Source organism: Triticum urartu, chromosome 5, assembly GCF_003073215.2.
Source record: "Triticum urartu cultivar G1812 chromosome 5, Tu2.1, whole genome shotgun sequence".
NCBI classification, from domain to species: domain Eukaryota; kingdom Viridiplantae; phylum Streptophyta; class Magnoliopsida; order Poales; family Poaceae; genus Triticum; species Triticum urartu.
The window spans coordinates 23,123,688-23,132,111 of record NC_053026.1 but is presented as its reverse complement, the minus strand read 5'-3'; positions in this window follow the sequence as shown (position 1 = coordinate 23,132,111).

The window sequence follows — 8,424 nt, the reverse complement described above, 5'->3', positions numbered from 1 at the left end:
CAAGGAGCAAGCAACAAACAATACTGCAGAGTATGAAGGCTTTCTTGCCGGTCTCAGGATCGCGGTAGACCTTGGGATCAAGAAGCTGATTGTCATGGGTGACTCGTAGCTTGTCCTCCGCCAAGTGAACAAGAGCTATCAGAGTCCGTTGATGGAAGCCTACGTCGACGAAGTGAGAAAGCTAGAAGAGCACTTTGACGGCCTACAGATGGAGCATGTTCCAAGAGCTCAGAACGCCATTGCCGATGGCCTATCAAAGTGCGCCGCACTTAAGTTACCTGTGGAACCAGGGATCTTTGTGCTCAAGCTGACTCAACCGTCTGTAACGCCATCAACTGGACAGAGCAAAAAGAGGAAGTTGATTTCTGGTAACTATTTTCCGGCAGAGCTTCCCGAAGCCACCGCCAAGAAGGTCCCCAAGATCAACGCCAAGAGCGCTGAGGAGCAGTCTGCTCCGGCAAGCCCTAGGGTTTGTTCCGTTGAAGCAGAAGCTCCCGACAAGTTTTGCTCCGGCAAGCTTGCCGGGGAATGTCAAGCTCCGGCAGAGCCGCAGGTTCTCGCCGTAGAAGCGGATGTTCCCGCAGTAGCAGATTTGCCTTTAGTCCTTGTTGTCGAGCCACAAGCTCCAGCATGGGCACAGCAGATTGTCCGTTGCCTTCAGACAGGAGAACTTCCCGAAGAGCAAGAAGAAGCGGAAAGAGTAGCCCGGCAGTCAAGTATGTACCAGTTTGTCGACAACACACTGTACAGAAGAAGACTCAACGGTGTGAAATTGAAGTGTATTCACCGGGAAGACGGACAAAAGCTGTTGGCAGAGATACATGGAGGCATATGTGGTCACCACATTGGCGCAAGAGCACTTGCCGGCAAAGCATTCCGGCAAGGTTTCTTTTGGCCGACAGTCCTCCAGGATGCAACTGCACAAGTAACCAAGTGTGAAGCGTGCCAGTTCCATTCCAAGCAGATACACCAACCAGCTCAAGCTCTCCAGACGATCCCTTTATCCTGGCCATTTTCAGTCTGGGGGCTCGACATCCTTGGCCCCTTTCCCCGAGCAGTCGGGGGCTTTGAGTACTTGTACGTTGCAATCGACAAGTTCACAAAGTGGCCGGAAGTGGAAGCAGTGAGGAAGGTGACAGCACAGTCAGCAGTCAAGTTCTTCAGGTCGATTGTTTGCCGCTTCGGGATCCCTAACAGGATAATCACCGACAACGGTACGCAATTCACGACCTGCACCTTCATGCAGTACGTCCAAGATCTTGGCGCCAAGGTCTGCTTTGCTTCTGTTGCTCACCCGAGAAGCAATGGTCAAGCGGAGAGGGCAAATGCTGAAGTGCTGCGTGGGCTCAAGACCAGGACTTTCGACAGGCTGCACAAGTGCGGAAGAAACTGGATCGAGGAGCTGCCGGTGGTTCTTTGGTCGATCAGGACGACGCCAAATCGAGCCACTGGCCAAACACCTTTCGCTCTAGTCTATGGAGCAGAGGCAGTTCTCCCCACGGAACTCGTATACGGGTCACCTCAAGTGCTCGCTTATGATGAGCTTGAGCAAGAGCAGCTGCGACAAGATGACGCGCTGCTCCTTGAGGAAGACCGTCTTCAGGCTGCTGTACGAGCTGCTCGCTACCAGCAAGCTTTGCGCCGCTACCATAGCCACAAAGTTAACGCCAGAAGTCTCGAGGAAGGCAACCTTGTTCTTCGGCGTGTTCAGTCCGCCAAGAATTCCAACAAGTTGACGCCGAAGTGGGAAGGCCCTTACCGGGTGAAACGAGTCACTCGGCCTGGCGCTGTCTGCCTTGAGACCGAAGATAGCATTCCGGTGAGCAATTCCTGGAACATTGAGCATCTTCGTAAGTTTTACCCGTAAGGCGCGATTGTCGGAACCTGTTCCGGCAACCACCTTTTGTACAAGTCTTGCCGCTGTTGCATGTAATCCTTTGTACAAAGCCGGGCGCAGACCCCGTGCATAAGTAAAGCTCATATGCTCCGCACATCTTGTCAATTTCATGCTTTCTATTTTTTGCATATATGATCTGACACTTTGTGCAGCACCTACTCCCCGGTAAGCAATAACGAGCCGTAAGGCTCCATATCTTTATTTTCTCCTATTTCTTTTTTCTCAAGGAAAGGAAGGTTCCCTCGCCCACAAGTTTGCCGGGGGGAAAGGAGAAGATAATGGTATGGACCAGGCGTCGTTCAAGAAAGTTTCGCCTTACCGGGAAGCAAACAACAGTAAAGCTAAGTTGCCAAAGTTTGAGTAATCAGATTTTTTAAAATTTTTAAGTTATCTCCCTTGAACGACCGCACTTTGTATGGAAAACCTGTGCGCAGAGGAACCAACTCATAGCTAGTTGCGCCCTTACTTTGTTTCGAGTCTGCTCAACAACTTAAGTGAGCTGTGACTAGTTGCGACAAGGTTTTCTTGTCGGTAACGGCACCGCCAGCAGGCTGCTGACGTCCCGCACTCAGCGCTCGCGGCTAAGGTGCCTGCACTGGCAAGTTCCCTAAAAGCGTAGGGCAAAAACATACAAAGGGAGGAATCAAGTAAAGGGAATAACAGTGCAATCATTACCCGGAATAGAGTTATATTACAAGGTAGCTTGTCGCAGCTCTAACAGATTGTTCTCATAACATGACCAGCAGCGACAAGAAAAGAAGAAAACGGGCGGCCTAGTCTACGCGATCGCCCTCAATCCTCTTGATCCCACTCACCTTGTCCACAATGGGTGCGACAAGGGTCTTGAGCGCCTCCAGATCAGCATCCGGCGGTAGGGTCTTGAGGACGTTGGTGAGGTTGAGGCCCGGGTTGCGGAAGGCCACCTTCACCAACACCTTTTGAAGAGCTCCCGCGCAGATCTTGCGTGACTCATCGGCCAGCTGCTTTGGGATCCTCTCCCGGAGTCGCTCGAGGGCCGTCGCCACGCTTTGAAGAACAAGATGAGCTTGGCGCTGGGTTGGAGGTTCTCGTCGGAGGGATACCCGAGATCCCCCATCCCCAGCTGCGCCAGCTCCCTGTCAATGTTGGCGGCAACATTCACGAGACCCTCCGTCCAGTGCTCCACATTCTCCCTAAAAGCATTCTGGGCGGCGGCAGCACTCTCCAGCAGCGCCTTGTCGGCCTTGATCTCCTCCTTCGAGGCCACCTCCTTCTCCCTCGCGCCGTCCAGCGTCTTGGTCAAAGTGGTCAGCTTCAACTCAAGATCTGCGTTGGAGTCCTTGGCGGCGCTGAGCTCCTTGCCCTTCTCGGCGAGACGAGCCTGCAGCTTTGAGTTGATGTGGGCGTCCTTCTCCCGCTCACGCTTGAGCGCGGCAAGCTCTTCACCACTCGCCTTGAGATCGGCCTCCAGCTGCGCCACCTTCGTCTCCAGCTCCTTCTTGGTGGCCTCAGCGGCTGCGGCAGCATCCTTCGCTTGCTTGAGGGCTCCGCCGAATGTTCACTCGCGCGCGGCAAGCTCCTCCTCGTGGGCGTCAAGGTTGACCTTCCGCTGCACCAGCTCGCCCTCCTGCGCAGACAGCTTTTCAGCGGCAAGCCGCCGTTGCTATTCGACTTCAGCCTTCTCGAGGAGGAAGGCCTTCTGCTCCTCGGCGAGTTGCTCCCGCTCCTCTGCCAGGGACCGGCGAGCTTCCTGGTTGAGACCCCGAAGCTCCTCCGCGCGCTTCTCGATGTCCGCTCCCGCCTTCGCGACAAGCGCCTCGTGGGAGTCCAGCTTGGCTTGCCGCGTGCGGTAGAGCGACAACAGCTTCCGCAGCAGCCGCTCCTCCTGAGGCTCGCTGCTGCTGCTGCTCGGCGCGTCAACCAGCGTCAGCCTAGCGGAGGCGAGAACCTCTCCGTCGAAGCTCTCTCCTTCGACCGGCGCCCTGGAGCTCGACGCCCAGGGGAGGTTGATGAAGACGCCATCGCCGGCCTTCAAGTAGACGCCTGGCTGGGGCTCTTCGGAGCATGGCGCTGCGGCAGCGGCGGATGGGTCGGTGGTCGACGTAGCGCCTGGCGCTCCTGCGGCCTCAGGGCCGTCAGTGCGATCGCCAGACCCCTCGCCAGCTGCTGCGGCGGCAGCTTTGGCGGCCTCGTCGCCGGCGAGATCATCAGCGCCGGCTGCTTCTTCAGCGGCAGCGGCGTCGTCAACGGCAACCTCGGTCTCCATCGGCTCCGGAGCAGATGGGTCTGACGGCCGGAAAAGGAAGAAGAGTCAAGCAAATACCCAAAAAGAAGAAGAACCCAAGGGAAGCTTTGAAGAGAAGATTACCTGTACCGGGTTCTGCAGTCATGGTCTCCGCCACCGGGGGGCCGCTGGTGCTGTCCCTTGCCGGAGAGCTCTCCCTTGCCGGAGACTTCTCCCTTGCCGGAGAACTCTTCCTTGCCGGAGGACTCTCCCTTGGCATTTCGGGGGCGGCCTCCGGGCGCTCCTGGTGGGGCTGCTCTGCTCCTACACAAACCAACAGTCAGATGTCAGCAAAGAAAGAGTATCCATGCGTGCCTAACAGCGGAAAGTGAACCATATACTTACGCTGGGGGCTGCTCTGGAGAACGGTTGCCGGGTCCGGCAAGGTTGTCTCGGACGCACCCCCTGCTGTCGCGGTGGGTTCGTCCTCGATGATAATCACCGGGACCTTGGCCCTCTTCGCTGCTCTCTGGGCCAGAGTCCTAAAAAGGAATAAGTTCAGAGTAAAGCAAATGAGATACAAGACAAAACAGCAAGAATTGAAGAACTACAAGTACAACAAGAGAATCTTACTCTTCTTCTTCCTCGTCGGAGCTGAACGCGGAGAAGTCGAAGTCCGGCTCACGTTCGGCGCGAGGAGGCGGAGGAGTAGTTTCCCTTGGCCGCTTGGCGGGAACAGTGGCGGTGGTCTGAGACGACCCCTCTCCGGCTGCCGTCACGGCGTGAGAAGCAGCAGGAGCAGAAGCGGTGGTCCGGCAAGACCCCACTCCAGTTGCCGCAGCAGCGTGAGGTGCTCCCGCGGCAACAGTACTTGCCGCGGTGGAGCGTGTCGCGTGGCGCGGCGGCTGTTGACTCGTCTGCCGCTCTGCTACGTCCCCGGCCTTGCGGAGACACCTTCTTGGTGGGGATGGAGGCTCTGCTTGCGGCGAGCTGCCTGAAGATGAAGAGGAAGAGGAGTTGATCTCCAGCGAGCCGCTCGTATCCTCGGCGGGCTCGCTCGACTCGACGTCATGCCCAGCAAGCTCTTTCTCGCCGACGAGCTCCTCTCGCTCGCCACGGCTTGCCGCCTCTGCTGCATCTTCCTCCTCCACGGTGAATCCAAATACGCCCGCGGCTGCGGCTGCCGCCGCCTCTCCAGCCTAGTGGCGATGTGTGTCATCTCCGCATCGGTGGTGTCGCGGGTGAGGCTCTTCTTTTCGTCGGAGCGGACCGGCACTTCTACCAAGCCGTCAAAGAACTGTTGCACGATGTCGTCTGCAGGCTCTTGCCAAGTTGGGACAATTCCATGCGAATCGCACAGCGGCATCATTGCACGGATGCGGTCGAGCGCGGAGTTGTTGCACAGCGGAACGACACCCCTCGGCAACCTGAACACTTCGGGATGTTGAGGGTCGTACTTGAACAGCTCCTGGAGCATCGCGTTAAGTTCCAGAACAGTGAAGTTGAAGTTGAGGCCCGGACGCAACCTCATGATATCCGCCGCATTCTTGAATTCCCAGGCGGGTCTCCCCCGTTCCTGCAGGGGGGCGATGCGGCGGCGAAGAAAATCTGCGCCAAGAGCACCTACAGTGAGCCCAGCAAGCCTGAGGCATTGGATCCGGGTGATGGCAATCTTCAGCCTATCGTCTTCCGGGGCCACGTCACTCCAATCGCTGCCGCGTGCTACTGGGGCTTGGCGCCGGGCGGTAAACGGCTGCGGGTTCTCTTCGGCAATCCAGCACCAATCTGCTCTCCATTCCTCCAACTTGCCGCGGAACTCTCCCTCCAGATAAGTGTCCTTCTTGCCGGCCCTCGAGATCAAGGCAATTCCACCAGATAAAGGCTCTCCTCTCTCTACTCGGGGCATAAAGAAGTGGCGAAAAAGGGCTACAGTGGGATAGACTCCGACAAAGTTTTCGCAGAGATGTGCGAAAACTGCCATGGTCAGAACGGCATTGGGGGTGAAGTCAAGGAGGTGGAACCCATAGGTGTTCATAATATCGCAGAAAAACTCAGAGAAAGGCGGGCAGAGCCCGAAGTAGAAGAACAAGGCGAAGAAAGGGTATCCATTTGGAGCCGTTTTCCAAGCGGCGGCTGGAAGTACCTTCGTGCGCGGATGCGCTCGCGTCTCCGTCGACCAGAAGAGGTAGTAGTTCTCCCTCAGCTCCCTCGCGGTGAGCTTGGGGGGGAAGATTACCCACTCCTTTCGCAGCGCCGCAAGCCGCTGCGCCTCGATCGACTTCACAACCTTCCCCTTGTCAGCTCTCGGAGCCATGGCGGAAGTGGTGGCGGAGGTCGACGGCGTTGGTGGTGCTGGTGGCGATGGGTGGCGGGGCGCTGCTCTCTTTCAGCTTTGGGAAGACGAGGGAGCGGCGGAGGTTTCCGAGATTGGAGTAGCAACCGGCGAATGGGCGAACTACCCCTGTTTCCCGTGCTTATAAAGAGGGAGGGGGCGGACGTTCCGCCTTTCCGAATAAAGAATCCACCCACGATCTCTCCCACGACGCCGCATTCAATGCGTGCCGTTCGGGGAGGGCGCGGTGGATACGGGGAGAGATACGGCGTAACCCAGGCCGCGCGTGCCCGTGCCCTGTTTTGGGCCTGGCCCAACAGCGCTCGGCACCGTGTATGGCCCAGGCCCGGGGGCTCCTGTCGGTGTACTAGAGTAGGGGTACCCTAGTATCCCGAACTTGTGCACGGGCAGTCGCAGCATCCCGCGGCAAGGCTTGCCGGGTGACCGCCAAGATCCTCCGTGGTTCCTTTGGAGCCATTCAAGGACAAAGTATCCAAGCCAAGGAGACAAGACCCCGGCAAGAGGAGCTTGCCGGGAAGGCCAACCAAGGCATCTCAAGACCCCGGCAAGAGGAGCTTGCCGGGAAGGCCAACCAAGGCATCTCAAGACCCCGGCAAGAGGAGCTTACCGGGAAGGCCAACCAAGGCATCTCAAGGAACTTGCCGCGACACGCCACGTGTCCCGGCAAGGCCCGGTGAGCGACAAGCTCCCGGACGCGACAAGACAACGACCGCGGCAAGGCGCTTGCCGCGGCAAGCCACCACTCTGTGCCCGCGCTCCAGCACATCCACCAACGTGTCACTCTGGGACCATTCCAGGCGTACATGGCGGGAGGCTGTGCAGCCAGCGGTGCGCGATGGCAAGCGGCGCTGACAAGATTGTCGTTGTGGCGAGCGGTGGCGTCCCTGACGGTCCCTTTTGCACTATTTAGGCGACGCAGACGGGCATTTAATGCCCTTGTCCCCTGCCGTTAGGGTTAGGTATGATACACTGTAGCAGGTAGCTGTACCTACCGCAACACCTTTCCATTTTTACCCTTGTCTACGTTGCCACCTGTCGGTGACCCCTTGAGCAGACAAAAGGAGGCCCATGCGCAACATAGAGGGGAGGTTCCAAAAGAAAGAGAACACTTACGCTCGGTCTCGTTAGCTGCTGGGGTGTACTGTAGCACTCCGCGCTCCCGAGCAAGAACTCAATAAAAACCACAAAGCAGGGGTAGGGTTTTACGCATCCGTGCGGCCCGAACCTGGGTAAACCGCTCGTGTGCTTCGCCTCGATCCGCTCTTCGTGCGACCCTCGCCCCCTCCGAACCGAAAGGGACTCGGTCCGCCGGTCCCATAGGTGCTCGTGGATTAGTCCCCCGGCACCATACTTCCTATATATCAATCTTTACCTCCGGACCATTCCGGAACTCCTCGTGACGTCCGGGATCTCATCCGGGACTCCGAACAACATTCGGTAACCGCGTACATACTTTCCCTATAACCCTAGCGTCATCGAACCTTAAGTGTGTAGACCCTACGGGTTCGGGAAACATGTAGACATGACCGAGACACCTCTCCGGTCAATAACCAACAGCGGGATCTGGATACCCATGGTGGCTCCCACATGCTCCACGATGATCTCATCAGATGAACCACGATGTCAAGGACTTAATCAATCCCGTATACAATTCCCTTTGTCTAGCGGTACGATACTTGCCCGAGATTCGATAGTCGGTATCCTGATACCTTGTTCAATCTCGTTACCGGCAAGTCTCTTTACTCGTTCCGTAACACATCATCCCGTGATCAACTCCTTGATCACACTATGCACATTATGATGATGTCCTACCGAGTGGGCCCAGAGATACCTCTCCATTTACATTGTGACGTTTGGCACACCCAAAGCACTCCTACGGTATCCGGGAGTTGCACAATCTTATGGTCTAAGTAAATGATACTTGACATTAGAAAAGCTTTAGCATACGAACTACATGATCTTGTGCTAGGC